An 18510-nucleotide genomic window follows, 5' to 3' on the forward strand; every position below is an offset into this window, starting at 1 on the left:
CCTGAACACAGATTGCAGGCCGATTGTTTTCGCTGGGTGAACTCATTGGATCTACTTCTTAAACAAGCCAAAAATCTTCATTTTGACACTAAAGTGGCATTTTTCTTCGGACAGACAATTCCCAATTATGTTTGCGAAATACCTTAGCGAACGCATTTTTCTTTGGAACGCTAAGCCGTGTAAATATTTTATGTTATAAAAGAAGAAAAAAAACGTACGTATATATCTCCTTTCATCCGTACACACTAAATGAACAATACTTCCAAATGAGGTGTTGGGGGGGGGAGGATTACCATTTCAAACCGTTGGTGTTACTGGTTCTGCAGCATCTTTGTTATAAAGTACCTTTGGTAGAACCGACACAGGAGGCTTGTGTGAAATTCAATTCAGTTTATTTTGTATAGCCCAATATCACAAATGACAAATTTGCCTCAGAGGGCTTTACAATCTGTACACATACCCTGTCCCAGAACCTCACATCGGATCAGGAAAAACTCCCAAAAATAACCTTTCATGGGGAATAAAATGGAAGAAATCTTCAGGAGAGCAACAGAGGAGGATCCCTCTCCCCCATATGGACAGAAGCAATAGATGTCATGTGACACATTGTCTTTTGTCATCATGTGACACATTAGTCACGTCAAGTCCATTGGGCACTCGACTCGTTAGTGATTCTATTGTTCACACGAGTCGGTTGTCAGTTCGGTTCAAGTCAACCAGACAGAAATAGAGTCTGTGTGGAGTTAAAGCTGTCGAATCATTACTGAAGTTTCGGTTGCCGATAGCGTGGAAAGTGCAGCGACGTTGGATATGGAGATCCGCCTTTAGCTGCGCAGCCTCGTCTCCTAGATGATATAGATTTGTTGATGATGGGTATTTTCTGAAAAGAGAACCCCCCCGAGAATGGGATCCCAAATGACAGAATGAAGTGGAGGTAATCTGCATGGCGGAGGTGGTGAGAGGCTTTACTATTTGGAAATAGCTTTTGGTGCTGACTATACATTAAAACATGTCAAAAACAATCAACCAGCAGGGTTAGAATCAGCCGGCTCTGAGGAGACAGCATCTTTAATGCAGCATATTTTTCTGTTTTCCGTGCACTGAGTCAGAGAAGCTAGCTGACGGAAAGAACAGCAAATTGGATGGAACTGGATGAGGCTTTGCCCTGTAAATCATGAGCAATTTTGTATTTATTTTTTCCAACATCAGTATATCTACATCAGTGTATAACATTGCCACCAGTGCAACCTGCCAAATGAACCGGATCTTACATTTACATATGTAACGTACTTGTGTATTTTGCCTGCCTTTGTTTCAGGAATATATTGTTATATATTGTTACAGGCAACAAAGGAGGTTTTTTTCAGTAATATGAAAAGAGTCAGTAATATGTATATAAAAACAATGATCTTGTTTCATTTGTTTTTTCATCAAAGGCATCTTGATCAAAGGCACTTGAGAAGGACTAACGTTTGTTATCCCAGAAATGTTATTTATATTATTCTAATTTGCAACACAGAATGCAAGTAATGTCGCCTGAATATGTTTTGTTTATTTCAAATATGGGATTTAAAAAAAATCCCAGAAAAAGACCATAATTTACTAGGCGTTGGCCATGTCTCATCAAATTCTGACTTTCCTTCGCTGTGAAAGGCAACGAATGGACCCCAAGTCCTTTGGTTCCTTCTGCAAGTCTGTAAGTCCTGCATGTAAGAAGTGGACGTAGAGTCACCCATTGGTTTGGTGACTGCCGTTATGAAGCCTTAACTTTGTCGATTTGTCCGTCTCCATCTTGGATTACGACCGTTGCCATCTTGAAGTTACCATATTTGGAATACGGAGGAGTGACGTAGAGATGCTGTATATGGTCTGGTAGCAGCAGCGACCTGTCAATCACAGTAAAGCCCCACAGTCTGCTTTAAGGTCTATTTTACTCTAAATAGGACCATCATTTACTAAATCAACATAATGCTGTATTGAATAAGACTTGAAACTAGCGATTGAGACCATAAACTCGCATTTACATCGTTCACTGAGGTATACATTGGAGTTGCCCCCTGCTGGCCAGTAGATATAATGCACGTTTTTAAGTAGGAGTTGTCGGTTGCACATTCAACATTCAAAGTTTGCCCCTACTCCCCAGATTCACTCTCGTTTTGGATCAAGCTTTGTCAGCTCGGCGTTTGGCTTTGCTATAGTGGTGTCCACCATTTTCGTTAATCCGTCCCAACAATCTGACCCCTGGTCTTTATTTATAGAGGTTGGCGCCCAGAAATGTCCCAAACTGAGCAAATAGGGAAATGCAGGCAGAGGGCAGGGTCACTTCTTTAGGAGGATTTTTAAGGACACTGAAAGATTTTACAAAATGCTGTGATAAGTCATGAATAGCACATTTGTTAGGGACTATTTTCAGCAGCAGTGTGGCTCAATAATGTTTTTTTAATTGTTTTTGGCACAGAACAAAAAGGTAATAAATAGGCTTTGTCATTTACTTTGTTGTTATTTTTTGGTGTTTCCATTGGAGTGATTTTGTCGCCTAAACCCAATCTAACTGGAAAGTTAGATTGGGTTTAGACCGTAATCCCGGTAATTAAGTTTCCAAGACGACACATTTGACAAAACAAATTAGCATGCAATTTCTAGCAGATTGATTTGTGTTTTCACCGGGGATTACAATTCAGACTGTGCAGCTGAAGGAAGGGGGGCTTCCACATTTAAACAGGTGGAATAATACAAGATAGGAATACTCATTACTGAGGGAAGGTTATCATCAAGGAGGGTTTTAATCATGATTTTGGAGTACGGTGTCGGCCCCGGCCTGAAAGCCGAGGCAACGCTGTATCTGCACTGTCATCAAAAGAGTCTCTGAAGTTGGCCAGAGAGGGACAGACTGTAAATACCGTGACAGCACCTGAGGTGATTCTCCTGTGATATTGATACCGTTTTTTTTTTTTTTTTTAGCAAACTGTAGATGAGTGAAAGTCATCCGAAGGCGACTGTCTGCCGGCTCCTTTGAGGTCAGGCTCTTATAATCCTCTGAAAAAAAAAAATGTAAACCAGACCAGCGGTGATATGAAAATAAACGTCATTTTCTTGCAAAAAGCTTTTAACGAGAGCCAACATGTGGAAAAAAAAAGCCAACCTCCCTGCTATGACGGATACAGAGACTGACCTATTTGGAATTTGTTTTGATTTTCTTTTGAATCTTTAAAGACGTGGATATATAATTCAAAGTGACGTGACGTGCCACTTATCCTCGCGTGAAGTTGTCTTTTTGCTTTCCTCGAAGCCTGGAATTATTGATATCAAGCATTCTCCCCGCTGTATCATACTGACATAAATCAAGTAATAAGTTATATATATATATATATATATATATATATATATATATATATATATAAATGGTGTTTTAGTTGGGCATGCTAAATCACTGCAGAGATATAGGCACAGCCTCCTCTGAGTGACCTTTGCGTGACATTTAGAGATGCCAAATGCTTCAGTTAACACAAAGTGATTTGATAAAACAGTTTTTTACTGTAAAATTATATTATAGAAGTAACCAGAGATGAAGGGGAAACCGCAGTGACTCGACTTTTTTGTCACGTCATGAGTTAGGACTTTTGTATACATTATAAATTGATTAAATATATATATATTCGTCCTCTCCATTTTGCTCCACGGCCAATTAAAACAGATTTTGCAGGGTTGAGTTGCTGCCTCAGGGAACCGCTGAACGCGTGGCAGTGAAGGGATAAAAGACACAGCTCTCGTCACTTACCTGGATATACGTCATGTAAGATGGCATCGCAGGAGAAGAATTTGATCAGCACCGTAAGCCTGGGAATGATTGAGTAATAATTCACAGTACTGCAACAGAAACGGGGACATATGGAAGTACGAATGACTGTAACTTAAACACAGGAGGTGATCACGGGGAGCGGGGACGGACAGACGGGGGTTTAATGAGCTGGGCGAAGGAAGTAAAACAAGATCATTCCAGAGCACCCCACTTGCTGCCAGGAAAAGTCAGATACTTATAGTCACGACCCTTTCAAAATAATGGTTTTCATTAAGCCCCAAAGTGGCGACGTGTCTGATCCCTTGAAGGCGGTATGACATTCAAAACATGTACTTCCTGTATCTTCCTGGAAAATGAACCGATGGGGTAAACCACACAAGGCCACGAGGATTTTAGAGTCTTGCTGTCTGCCACAGTGTCATTTTTTAAAAATGTTTTAATATCTCTGAATTGTCTTTCAAATTCTACAAAAAGACAAAAAAAAACTGAAAATGATACAGTAGCCGTGTGTTTTTTTTTAACAGATACAGCTGACTTCCCCCCCAGTGATCTTCCCCATAAACCGTTTGAACCGTAACAGACACGATATTTACATAACGCACAATGACTTTAACTGATTGGGGAACTCCAGTTTTGTTTGGAGAAAGGAACTTGGCACTAGAATACAACAAAAATGGGAACACACGCTCCACACTGCGCCCGCCCCTCTTCTGCCGTGTGCAATGGCTTAACTCAAGGCTATATCTAATTTGAAATGTTCTTTCATCATAATCATGATCATATCCCCCCCCCAGTCAATGTGGGCCATCTCCTCCGATCACTTTAGACCTGATTATTGGAAATGCTGCAGAATGCTTTTAACACATTAATTTGAACGCAACATTCACGACCCCTTTCCGCACGATTAGGCTCCAATCTTTGTGTCGCATGCAGTAGCTTTCACTGCTGTAAAGATGGCGACTATAGAGGCCTTATTACTCCTCGGCTCCTAAACGTTGAAGTTTGGATTTAGGAAGCAGTCCACCAAACGGTGTAAAAGTTGTGAAAAATAGGCTACTTTACTTTTGGGGTCCCTAGAAACTTTCCCTTTATTTTGGAAAACCCATAAAACACTATAAAAGAAAAGATAATATCCTATAACCTATAACTACTTGCCTCTATTATAAAAAATTTGGGAAAAAGCAAAGTAGTCCAACCCTATAAGTAGTCTATTAGCTTAAAGTTTTGGGATAAGAAATACTGGCTTACTTTTGTTAGCCAGCTAGCAGTAAACTAGCAAACGTTAATGAGCAATTGGTCTCAATTACTGTGCAAAAGTTAACGACCAGCGGAAACTATACTTAATAGACCAAAGTCAGCTAATAGGCTGATACAACTTTGGGCTTAAACACTGTGTTTAAATGACTTTCTTTGCCGGCTGTTTGTTCCTCTGTCTTTGCCTTTCGTACCCAAAAATATGCTAGTGCAGAAACCCCTCTGAGCACCTGCTGCCTTTAGAACTTCCTTTTCTTTATTCACCCTTTTCTTCTACTTGATGAGTAGCTATTTCCAAATGTTTAATACATTATATCTACTTTATTCACCCTTTTCTTCTACTTGATGAGTAGCTATTTCCAAATGTTTAAGACATTATATCTACTTTATTCACCCTTTTCTTCTACTTGATGAGTAGCTATTTCCAAATGTTTAAGACATTATATTTACTTTATTAACCCTTTTCTTCTACTTGATGAGTAGCTATTTCCAAATGTTTTAGACATTATATCTACTTTATTCACCCTTTTCTTCTACTTGATGAGTAGCTATTTCCAAATGTTTAATACATTGTATCTTTTTTCAACGCAGGGGGAACATGTCTTCTTCTTCTTTTTCTTCGTTTCCGTTAATGGATATGGTCGTGAAAGGGCAGCCCCCCCCCCCCCCCCCCCCTATTTATTTGTATGGCGCATGCCTCCCTCCCCCCTCCCCCCTCCCCCCCTCCGCATGTATTATTCAAGTTGCTCCGCGGACTGAGAGACGGGAGTTGCTTGTTGACGTCAGCAAACTTCTCCGGCAGCAGCTGTAGAGGAGCGGAGGTCTGAGGGAGGAGATGAGGGAATGAGGCTGCTGGATGTGGAGCTCGAGACCGTGCAGCGCCGAGCACTTGGGGGCTATTTTTTATTTTTATTTTTTTAATTCTTTCTTCTTTTTTCTTTTCTACTCCGGGACTGTTTTCGGGACCTCTCCTCGTTTCGGTGTAAGTAAAAGGCGGTCTCGTGTGTGTTGTCGCCCCCCTTTAACCCCCCCTTCCCCTTGGCTATCAGAAACAGAGATTCCCTCACTGGCTGTTTCGGTTCTCCTCCGCGAGACGGTTTCTTTTTTTTTCCGGCCACCAAAAGTCGAAGTTGACGTTGCTGCGGAAGGACTACTTTATAAACGTGTGTTTTTGTTGGTGTGTGTCTCGTGCAGGAATGTGCCCCCACTGAGTGTGTCCGTATTTAAATACACACTCCGGACCCAACGGGGGAAACTTTTGTTGCGCAGGTCCGCGCAAGGTGGACTCTTTCAGCCAGCGTCGAGTTTCTCTTCTTTTCTTTCTTTCTTTGGTGTTTTTGTGTGTGTGTGTGTGTGTGTGTGTGTGTGTGTTGTTTGTTTTGTTGCCACTTTGAAGCGAAAAACGCACAACGACCGACATCCGCGTGTCGTTTCCACGGTTTGAGCCTCTTTCTGTTGACAGAGGCTACTGACGGGGTTTCGTGTGTGTGTGTGTGCGTTTTTTTTTTTTTTTTAGCTTTTGATGTGTTGCGCCTGTCGTTGCACTGTTGTTAATGATGGAGGCGCGCGCACACACACACACACGCACACACACACACACGATGAGACGTGCGCTGTCAGTATCCAAATGTAGACGACGAGAGCACGCGACTCCAGTTAAGTTGCTGCACCTCGGACCACCATCTATTCTTAGGGTTGTGAGCAAATGTCAAACATCTTTTCTGAAAGGCACTAATTTTTTTAAGAGTTTTGCTAATATTTGCTGTGGGTGTGTGTGTGTGTGATGGAGACTGAGGCTTTGGGGATGTTAAAAGCATTGCTGTCATTATACAAGGGGTGGTGGTGGTAGGGGGGGGGGGGGGGGGGGGGGGGGGGGGGGGGGCGGAGTGAATCTCTCAGCCTCCAGAATGAACAAGGATCCATTAAATATTATGCACCTTTCATCTCCACTCAAGACATCCGCGCCCAGGAGATTGTTTTTTCAGTAGGAACCTCACAGGCACCGACACTATCACAATAACTGTGTGCCATTGTGTGCTGTGAGAGCTATTAATAACTCAAGTAATGGATATATATATATATATATATATATGCAGACGTTCGCTTTAATGACGGATAAGCATCTGACTGAGTGGTACTTCTGTTTTTTTTCTTCTGTTCCACGGTTCTCATCATTTTTTCCTCTTTCCCCCTTTTTTTGGTTGTGAAAGAGAGGTCTTTCGGGTCAGCAATATGACCATTGTTTCCCAGTCCCCCCTCCCCCAACCTGCTGGTTGCCATTTAAACAGGTTTGATGGCGTGACGATCTCCGGGTGTTTTGCAGCCCCCCCCCCCCCAGCAATAATTGAATTGCTGCTCTCTCCAAGTGGCTCATGATTTATGCTCTGAATATCGGTTGTGGATTAGCCTTGAGGCTTCTGCAAATAGTGTTTTTGTTTTTCTCTTCTCCCTTTTTCACGGCCCTGGCAGGAGAGCAAAGGTGATCTTGTGAGTTGAGTAAAGGTTGTTTAAGTGTAATGGGAAAAAAAAGTGTTTTACAGCGTTGGGTGAGTTTGAGATATACCAGCGGTGTGATTGTATAAGTCTGCTGTCGTTTTCATGTCCGAATACCACCGGTCCAGGTGCACGGAAACTAAAAAGCGACCTCCTGACAATAGTGTTAATGTTGTAAAAGTTGGGAATGCTTAAGAAGCTGCAACAAAAATACAATATTTCTTCTGGCTTTTTGTCGTTGTCGCACCTTATCTGGAACGAACGTGTTATATATATATATATATATATATATATATATATATATATATATATTGTTGTTTGCAGCCATCATTTCGGTGTGTCACATTTTTTTTTAGGTCTCGGGAGATATTTTTCTACAAAAAAAGGATGATCCAAAATTAAAATAAATTTTATATATATATGTATACATATATTTGAATGGATGGAGTGAGTGTCAGTGTTATATATATAGCGTGAGAGCCATTTTGAGACTTCCTGTGCCTTTGGGATCGTCCACTATGTACTCTTTAGTACAAACAAACAAACAACATTCGGATGTTTGCCTTTTTCTCGTGAAATGAAAATATGCTTTTTGGATGATGTAAACAGGAAGTAGAGGGCTGCCTTGGAGGGAGCTTTTTTTCTTTCTCTTACAAGCCTATAATTCTTTACATCTTGGTCACAGAGCGACGCACGGAACGCCACGCAGAGTTTGAACTGCGACCGCGTCGCCGCGAATCTACACTCTTGATTGATTCTGACGTGATTTCTCAGCAGACTGAAGGAGTTCGTCCTCAGTGGACATCATCACGAGCCCTGTCAGTGGTGTGTTTGCGACTTCGTAGAATCACAACCCCGTAAAAAACAAAAAGGAGGAGGGGTGGTTAGCATGCAACAGGGTCAGAGGGTCGAATAGATGAGGAGATTACGCTCAACACCGGACACACACAGACCGGCGTTACGTTTACCTGGAGCAGGATTCAACGCAATCGATCCCCACGCTGAGCCGAGTCCCGCAGATCTCGACACGTGTCGCGTGTCAACGGAGGTGACCCGACGACGGCTTGAACGGCGACCGCTCGCGGAGCTCAACGGCTTAACGTTTACCGGGGGAGAGGCTCGTCCACTAATCCGTCGGCGGATTGGCACGGAAAAAGTCTTTATTGCCTTTTGTAGAGAATTGAGCAAAAATCGGGGTCGGCTGCAATCGTAAATTTATCGTTACAGATTGTTACCGATTTGTTCACTAAAACCATGATTTTTTAATATTAGTAGGGCTTACGTAATCACTCCATTTGAATGCAGCTTACACCATTATTATGTCGTAGAATAATAACGTAAGAACACCCTTTTTTAATACATTTAAAATTCTTAAGGATATTCAGACATTGGAATTGAAATGTGAAAAAAAACCTACTTAAATCCATAAAAATATAAATACAACCACACTACCGAAATAATAAATAAAGTGGTCTCTTAGCCCAGATCATTACCACACCTAAGGCTGTTCGGAAGCTGTCCGGGAAAAACAAACATCTATTAGATTCGATCTTTACCTGGTTCCCTTTGGCTGTGTGTGTGTGTGTCTGTGTGTGTGTGTGTGTGTGTGTGTGTGTGTATGAGCTGCTCCTGAGTCTTACACTAGTATCTTATACTAGTACCTTATGCTCGTAGGGGGAAACCCTGCTGTTGGTTCTGGCATCATGTCGGCAAACGTGTTGGAGACGTCCCGATGTATTTAAGACGATAATAACGAAGTTCACATGACGGGCCTCGCCATATACAGTATATATATATATATATATGGCGAGGCCCGTGAGGGTAACGACACCTCATTGGCTCGTTTGTATCAAATCCCACAACTCTCGTAAAGTCTTTGCAGAATACAGAGATTGTGATTATTATTACATTGACATATTGAACCATCACCACAATCCCACACGGCACATATTTGGTGGTTTTGGTTTCGGGGGAAAACGGACGCGCCGCCTCTCCGACGTCGACATCGCTCACGCGCGGTACGCTCGCCGCCCTGACCTCAGGAGGGGTGTTTCAGCGCACTTCATCTCTCTCCCGAGCGAGATCACACAGTGACTGATAACATCATTACCGTCCGCTCCGCCCTCGCCATCCCTCAGTGTCGGCGAGAAGAAGAAAGGAAGAAAAAAAAACTCCATTAACGACAAGTTCATCTTTCCACCTCGAGCCGTTTGTTGTCCGATCGCCTCGGTCGGAAACACCAGACAAGCCTCTCGGATCCGGCTGGACGACTGCGGCTGTTACCTCAAAAATAACATCGTCGTGTCCACGTCAAAACCGACTCCTTCGCGTTGGATTTTAGTTGACTCACAACAGATGTCAAGGCCTTTGTTTTTTAATTAATCCGCTCGGCATACTCAATCAGTCGGGGGGTGAAACCACGAAGCTTCCGAACTACCGAACAACTCCTGAGTGACTAATGGATCTTTTTGTGACGTGTCATCCGGGAAGAATATTAAGATGAAAGTATGTGGACACAGCTAAAGAGCTAAAAAGGTGTATTTTACACCCTGCTGCGATGTTTGAGATGGAAAGAACACTTTTGTGCCACTTTATTCCTCATAAATAATTTTAAAAGGCCCCGCATAACGAACCCAGAAGGCAGCGTAATGATGTGTGGACAGTAGTTCTATTTCAAGAAAACCCACAGTACAAGGTTCAGTTATTACAGCTGTATAAATTAATCTGAATTAATTCTTCTGTTTATTGATTAGTGGTACATTAACATAAAGGATAGCCATTCTACACCTTTTAATATAGACATTAAGTTGTCAATACCAATGAATACCAATTTCCGGGAGTTCCTCAAATCCCATTACCTAATTCCATTTTGTAGTACATTTCTATTTCCCACTAGGTTATGCAAATGCGATGCGCCTCAAGTTTCACAAGATTACATCACGACAATGTTATAATTTTCCTTTTGAGTACGTCAGCATCGGGGCTCATTACAGTGCGTCGTATGAGACGGGTGCATCCTTATCCCAATTGAATATTCTGCTGACCAATAGAAAATTAATTGCCGAAATGTAATTGCCGAGCATTCTTGCGTTTCTTTATTTATGTCGCAGCAAACATATTCTTTGGGTTTCTCGACCATTTGTTGCACAAAACGAGCAATATGATGACGTGGAATATTGCAACTGAGACATTTTGCAGACCAAATAAAGAAAAGTGTAAGTTTAGAACGCAGTCTAGTTCGGTAAAGAGCTGACCTCGTGTTGCACAAACAAAGTGCAGCCCATAGAGGGCGCCGACGGCGAATAACGTAATACAAGAGAATCATGTCCACTAACATAATGGGACAAAAAGAAACCCAAGCCAATTATTGAAGACGTTTTCATGTCCGGACACATTTATTTTCTTTTATAGCAGTGCTCCCCTTTTAAAAAGCTGAATGAGCCAAGAGGAAATGAATCAGCCAACAAGGCCCTAATAAAAAACGTTCAGCCCGTAATATTACCCCCTTTGCTCTTCGCCACATTTCAGAATGGAAATGGCACTTCTGTACCGTTTTGACAACTCGTCACGCAACGTTTCTCCCGAGGTCGGGGGGGGGGGGGGGGGGGGGGGGGATATACGTTATCGAGTGTTATGCGTCTCATAAACCGGAGTCGCCAACAAACACAGCGGGAAGAGAGCAATCGCTTCATTCACAGGGGCCGGCTGTAAATGGTCAAAGTTGAAATACGCTGAGAAAGCAAACTGAGGAACGTTTTGCAAGGAACTCATTGCAAATAAATTATTAGTACTGGCATGTAGTTTTCTTCTTTCACCTGTAAATAAGAAACCAACGCGACACTGGCCTAAAAAAAGAATGTGGCGATCGGCCTTTTTCTCTGAATACCTCACTACGTGTCAATTGTTGAGGATATTTCAGATACGGTTGAACTCGAAGGTCCATTAATAACCTTGGCAGCATTCAGCCACATTAATATCAGCCGGACAATCTCCATGACTACTGAGCTAACCTCCGTCCGCTGATGGCCAGGAGATGTAGATTAGTAAATTAGAAACAAGGGGACTTGATTTGCAGTTCAGCGGACATTACTTGTTTTTATTCAGGATTAATCTACCAATCCTTTGGCTTTTTAATTAATGAGTCATCACTCACTTATTAACTGTCAAAAGACGGTCGCAATCATCGTTTTTTCTTTTTCTTTTGTACAATCTGCCCGAAACCAAAGTGACGAAATCATATATAATGGCGAGCGCACTCTGATTATGTAGATGATGCCGTTTTCAGCCGGAGACATTAATAAATAAATTACTTTCCCACGTTTCATTATTTCCCTGCACCCTGATTTAATTTTTTTTTCTAACGCCGAGGCGAATAAATTAAGATAATCGAGAAAAGACTAATCTTTCCGGAAGGGTTGCCATTATCGCAATTCTGCTGTTTGTAGAGCTCGCCTGGCGCCATGTCGTTGCATCTTCGTACCTCCGTACTTGTTCTCGGGGTGGAACGCTTGCTTTGAAATGGACTCAGCCATTCATCCGGCGCACGGTATGCAAATCGACGTATTCCTGCAATCGTGACGGATACGACGAGGAACCGGCCCCAGTTCGGGTATCCTTTAAACTGCCAATTCGGACGATTGAAAGAATGTCACTTGAGAGTTTTTGTTGCGGCAATATTCCAGTTACGTTGCCAGGAATGCTGAGACCTTTGACACCCAGAAAAAAAAAAAGGCCTTTCACCGTCTCCGGGTCAGATACGAATCTTGTAAGTGAATCACAACTGAGACGAGGGAAGCCGATAACGGAGGCAAATGAGCCGGCGTGCTGATGAGAAATCTCCCGTCAGCCTCATTACATTATTGCCTTCACTCCGTGACGCCAGACTTCCTGTGATCGAGGAGAAATCACAACGGCTGATTTGATTTAATGCGTCCGGCGTCCTTTGACTGCATGCTGGGAGCTGTTTCTGTCACACTGTGAATTCATTATACGGTGTCTGTAATGCCCTGAAAACATTGACGGGATTCACGCTTTTCTTAAGACGTTTAGCTATTCGTGCGCTTTCTTGTCCCGTTTTCAATCCCACTGCATATTTTTTGAGGAGCGGGTGCTTGCGTTAACACGTTGTAATATTGAACCTTTTGTCAAATGCATGGGCCTTGTTGTCATTGAAGGCTGGGTCACTGCAGCATGTCAATGAGGATAGCTCGGCATTGTCTAGGCATGGATATGGTTATTATACATTCTGATTAATGAAAGTCTCTCTGCAATCTAATTTCCGGATGCATGTGGCCTCTGTCCCTTTGTAAGGGGTACGCTAAGGGGGATGAAAAACACGGCGGTTTCTCACGATTAGCTCGTAGCTTTCAAGATTTCTTAGCGGCGGTAACTTTTTTGCGAGACACGGGCCGAATGCTAAGTCGGTTTGCGGGTTTTTCCATGTTTTTTTAATCACTGGTTATCTTCTCTCGGCTGCCAGACGTTCACAGGAGATGACCTTTCAGCGTGTTGCGGAGGTCCAAGTTGTTGCACTACGCCGCTTCTGTCTGCTCAGAAAGGATTTCAAAAAGTCCAAATCCACATGGGGGGGTAGCCGCGTGTTGTTGGCTCGCTCGGGAGTACATTGGTATTCCTGCAGCTCGGTGCTGTGGCAGCTTATTGTCCGATCGCCCGCACTGTAGTCCAGAATGAACTATGCACTCAAGACAAGAAAGCCAAAACTTCACCCTTTCACTTTGATCAAACGTTCAATGAAAAAGAAAACGCTCGCTGGAATACAACGCGGCGCCATGGAAGCCATTGAAACCACGTCAAACAAAGACAGCTGTTAGTCTTTGTGCCTTCCCTTTACATACATCCTTTAGTCATGTTACCAAACTATCCACTATATGCTCTATTGGAATACTCTTTTGCAACCAACACGTTGCTTGGCTGCAAACCAGTCACATGGTACCTTTTTGGCTTTGTAGTGCGCTGATTAATTTGGCATGCAGTTGAACACACCAGTCGTCACTCTCACTGGCATTTGCTCTTGCGCATCACCGGCTGTTTTTTCTGCAAAATTAACATCGCTGTAATAGAGACATTTGAATTGCATTTTGAATTCGTTGCCTCCGCGCGCGGCTCACAACATGGCGTCGGCCGACTCGCGTCCCGTTAATGCATCGGGTCGCCTTTTGTCCACTATCAAAGTGCGTGTACATATTCTGCATATCACACTGTAGTTATGCGATCATTACCCTCGAACCATGTAGAGATTTTGTCAGAACATGCGCTGCCCTGCGTCTCTTGGTCTCATTACCGGCAGAGCGCGGCGCCGTGGGAAGGCCGCATTTCATCCGCCGCCGACCAAATCTGACGGACTTTTTAACACCGTCAGCGTTCCAATTTGGCCGACTCACGTCTCCTTCATCCAACTCATCACAAAAAAAAAGAGAAGCCCCCTGGTTAATTCGAGAAGTCGTTTGTGGGCGCTTTTTAAATTTTTTACGGCTCTTTTATTTTCTTGATGAGTGCCATTAATGTCCAGGGGGGGCAGGCTTCAGAGCTTCGCAGCTGGCATTTTTTTTATTCATTTTTTTTTGTGACTGCATTATCCTCTTTCTGTTAATGAATTGGCAGGAGTTATGCGTGTTTTATTGCTATTGTTTAGCACTTAAGTCGGGAGGCTGATTCCTCTGCTCAGTATACTGCATATCTCATCCTCGCAGGCCTCGCTGGTCTATTTATGTTTTTGCCGTTGTTTTGCCAAGGCTGCAGTCCGTGGGGTAAATACTTATCCTTCTCAAGTACGTTATTTATTTTTCTTTCTACACGACCGGCCTGGAAGCGTCCGCCGTAAAAGATCATTCACATTAAAACTAATTAGATTTATTCAGGCTCGTTAGGACGCCGCCTCCCTGTGGAAACACAGTCGGGATGTCGTTGTTGCTGCTCCGAGTGGACGACAACAGAAAGCTTCTTCATCACGATGGCTATATATATATATATATATATATATATATACTTAGCCGTCTCAAAGAAGTTACTTTTTCCCACATTATTGGGGTTTTGTTTGCCGGACACCAATAATAAACCCGTGTCATCTGTCTCTGGCCTTTTCATCAATTTGGTCAACATCTGGAAAGTCTGGAAGAGCTGCAGGATTTAATTATTTAAACCCTGTTTGTCAGTAGAAGTCTCAAGAGTGAGCATGCAGCCACGAGGTAGCCAACAATAAGTTGTGTGTACAATATGAGATCAATCCTCAGCATTAAAAAGCGATAACAAAACAGACTTAACATGAAAGTTATGGTACTCTACCTGTAAACCACACCAATAGTTTAGTCATCCCGTGGCACATTGAGAATGTAAAATATGTGAACATTGATAACGCTTAACATGTGATTTACAACGTCGACACAGCGTGTGTTATTTGATTGTCGTGCATAAACGTGTAAACTACAACAAAAAAAAAGATTAGAATTTTGCAATATATGAAGAAACGACCTCACTTGACAGACGCAGAATTGTCACAGATTTGTTTGGCCCGATAAAAAAAGCGTACACAGGACACGGACGTATTCCCCTTCTTTGTAGTTTTCTGCATGTTTTACAGACACGGAGCAACACGAGCGCCTCATGTTGCCTCGTTTGGTTCCGCCTGACGGTTCCAAGCGTCTCCGTCTGTCTCTACCGACTCCTTTTCAGGAAATATCGAGCTTTTCTAGCTGCAAAAGTCTCCACTAACGCCCTCCAGCCCTGTTGCTTACTGTGTCCGTCTGGCCCTCGGTGTTGAGTATTGTACTGGCGGCCCGCTGCAGTGAATGAGCCAAAAACTGTACATTTGGAGGGCGATGAACTAAAAACAAAGAGCTTAAAGACACTCCGGAAGCCGCAGATCACTCTTCCGTGTGGTCTTCGCTTTAACATTGCACTTGTTGTGGATTCTTCGTACCCGTCAGGCCAACAGGGAAATGTTTTTCCGTCAGCTGTTTCTTGGCTTTATCCAGCTCGCCAGCTCGCTTGGTGGTTTTCTTGGATGGCTCGTCTGGAAGCGTGGCCAAAAAAAAAAAAAAAAATGAGGCCAGAGAGGAAATCCAGTGTGTAATTGCAGAACTCTCAGCAGCACTGGTTGTTAGCTCTTTGTGCACGAGCTGAGATAAAAGACCGGGAGGGGGGTTGGGGGACTGTTGACGCAAGCCTGGCTGGACAGTCGAGTCCATGTCATTTAAGTCGTATATCAGAAGTTGCAAACTCGCCTCCTCGCTGGGGGCTTTACGATCTGTACAATCTGTAATGTACTAAGTGAGCACTTTGAAACCAGCGATCACTGAGGTAGCAATGAGTCAAGTGAGACGTCTGCACAATCGGACTTTATTTTGCTCCCTGATGGTCATTAGAGATTACATTTGCATTTCTGAGTATGCTAAAAGGAAGGAAAAAGGGTTTTTTAAATAAAAAATGACACCAATGACATCATTCACCCATTCACACACTGATGTGAGGAGCTACGGTTACACCTGTGCATCGGCAGTAACTAACATTCACACACATTCACACAGCTACGGGAGTTCAGCGTCTTGCCCAAGGACACATCGGCATGGTCTAGCGGAGCCGGGGATCGAACCACCGATCCTCTGATTGAAGGACAACAATTTAAAGAGGCCCTGCATCATGCTTTTTTCCCATTTGAAGGGCATTGTGGAGGGCCCTGCATCATGTTTTTTCCCCATTTGAAGGGCCCTGCATCATGTTTTCTTCATCCCATATGCATTCTAAAGGGCTCTGCCCTCGTGTTTTCAGTGGAAGGCACTCTCTAAAGTACCTTTTATTATGTCGTATCCACCACAGAGGAATACAAGAGGGCACTATTTAAAAAACTACATCAACGGTTTAATTTCTGGACTCCACTGGACCAAAAAAATGACAACAAGCGCATGTAAAAGAATAGCAGCCAACGCATGAATCGATGGTTTTGGATTTACAAAAAATGGCGACGGTAGCAAACACAGCTCCTGCAATGTTGTCTTTTAAACAAATAAATAATATGCTGTCGTCAAACACCAAAACCCTGCTTTAAAAACTTCCCTTGTCTCAAAGAAAATGTGTCACAAAATTCCCAATGACCAAAGGAGACATCTAAATAGTGCAAATGCCCTATTTTTAGATAACTCAGGACGCTTTACGTTACATTTAGCATTTCACATTGTTCTCATACGTTCCCTCAACACACCTCCGTCACCCTCACAAAGCACACGCTTTTTTGATTTTCTTCTTTATTTTGTCCTTATCTGGACCCTTTTCTTTATCTTTCAAAGCCGATGTCCCGACGTCGTCATTTGTTTTGAGCTCATCCTCCTCTCTTTCTTTTCCTGCCGAGCCTCCGCTGATTGTCCCCTCCTTCATCCGTCACGGCCCCCCTCGCTGTCTGGGAGGAAGCCTGACAGTGATGGATGCTAATCACTTTGCCTGGTACTCAAGCTCGGCCCAGGCTCCTCCCCCACCGCCGCCCTTCAAGCCGACGAATAAGTGTCGACGTTAACGATGAACGCTTATCGTTGGGCTCAGGCTGCATTCCTATGGACGTCGAAACATGTCAAATATACAAGAAATATCTTGTTTCTTGTATATTCTTCTAAATAATACAAAACAAACCTTTTCCTTTGCTTCTCCCTCTGATGTGAAATACAAAGTGAGCTTTAATCTACTCTGCTATTCATGTTGTGTTCATAAAGTGCAGGAAATGAAACGCTTTACAGTCAGAAATATCCACTATGATCTCCATTTGTGGCTCCAAAACTATTTATTTCCTTCGCTGAGAGATGAGGTGCAGGAATGAGGGGGCGTGAGGTCTCCAGGCGAAGCTACCTAAAAAAAAAAAAAAAAAAAACCACTTTGATCTCGACAGGTTCTCGCGTCCTGTTTATTTTTGCTCAGATGGCTTCGTCGACTTCATTTCTCGCGGTTTGTTTGCTCTCAATAACGGTTTTGAAATATTTCCGAGCGGCTAAATTAAAATACGCGGCACTAGATTTACGGCAAAAATGTTGCCGTTTAATGGAAATCACCCCCGCGTGTCAGCGTCTGAAGGATGATTTCCTCCGTGAGTCAGAACCAGAGGTACAGAAACGTCAGAAAAATCCCAATTTTTCTCCTTTTCTTTCCCTTTTTGTTCGGTGAAAGTGACGGAACACAGAATTCATTAAAACAACTGTGCCGCCCACAATGGATTATGGGATATCGAGGGTCTGGGAAGTCCACGGTTGGGGCGTGACATCATATTTAGTGTAGAAACGAAGTAGGTTTCTGTGGTTGGATCTCGTCTGTCTTCGGGTGGCTCGTGGAGTCTTGACCAGGTTCACGTGCAAGGCAGCGACCCGCATATTGACCTGAAAACAACACCGACCTCGCTGGAGCACCACCCTTGTGTCACGCCCGTCATTTGTCCTCTCTCTGTTCCCGATTGGCCGATTCCCCTCGAGTGACGAATAGGAATTGTGACGGTAACTTGCATAACAAAAAACATAACTTTTACTTTGGTCACGGACAGTATTTCACAGATAATCTGGTGGAAAAATAACTAAACGAACAAACCGAGAGACTCCGGGCAACGCAAATGGATTTACGTTCTTAAGTCTTGGAGAAGAAGGAAAAACTAACGGAACCTGAGTGATGGCGAGTTCTCAGGCTTTTAACCTTCTTTTTGCTTTAGCCAAAACAAAAACAACAATAAGACCTCCGGGCTCACGGTGGGATCAGGAATACCATCGGTACTGTTCCATTTCTCAGCTACTGTACACTCTTCAAGCTGTTCTTTACACACCGGGGCAAGGTTATCTGGAGCGTGATGAATACTGGATATCAAAGTGAGTTATGTAGCTACGGCCCACCTGCAGCGTGATAAAGGCTTGCATCCAATATGTGCAATATTTATATATATATATATATATATATATATATGCAAGGGATGAGGATTTATTTCC

The 18510-nt window shown here is 43.1% G+C and overlaps 1 protein-coding gene across 5 annotated transcripts in view; it reads left to right on the forward strand.

Annotated features, from left to right (window-relative positions):
- Positions 1 to 5781: 5781 nt before the first annotated feature.
- gulp1a (GULP PTB domain containing engulfment adaptor 1a) overlaps positions 5782 to 18510 on the forward strand; it is a 52323-nt gene continuing 39594 nt past the window's right edge. The window contains exon 1 of one of the 5 annotated variants that reach the window (XM_034561185.1): positions 5782 to 6035. The gene's annotated coding sequence lies outside the window, so the exon portion shown is untranslated. Of the gene's footprint in view, positions 6036 to 6137; positions 6217 to 18510 lie in introns of those variants that run through there. The other 4 variants (XM_034561181.1, XM_034561180.1, XM_034561184.1 and 1 more) reach the window with 4 other exon arrangements.

The sequence above is a fragment of the Cyclopterus lumpus genome, chromosome 21 (assembly GCF_009769545.1).
Source record: "Cyclopterus lumpus isolate fCycLum1 chromosome 21, fCycLum1.pri, whole genome shotgun sequence".
NCBI lineage: Eukaryota > Metazoa > Chordata > Actinopteri > Perciformes > Cyclopteridae > Cyclopterus > Cyclopterus lumpus.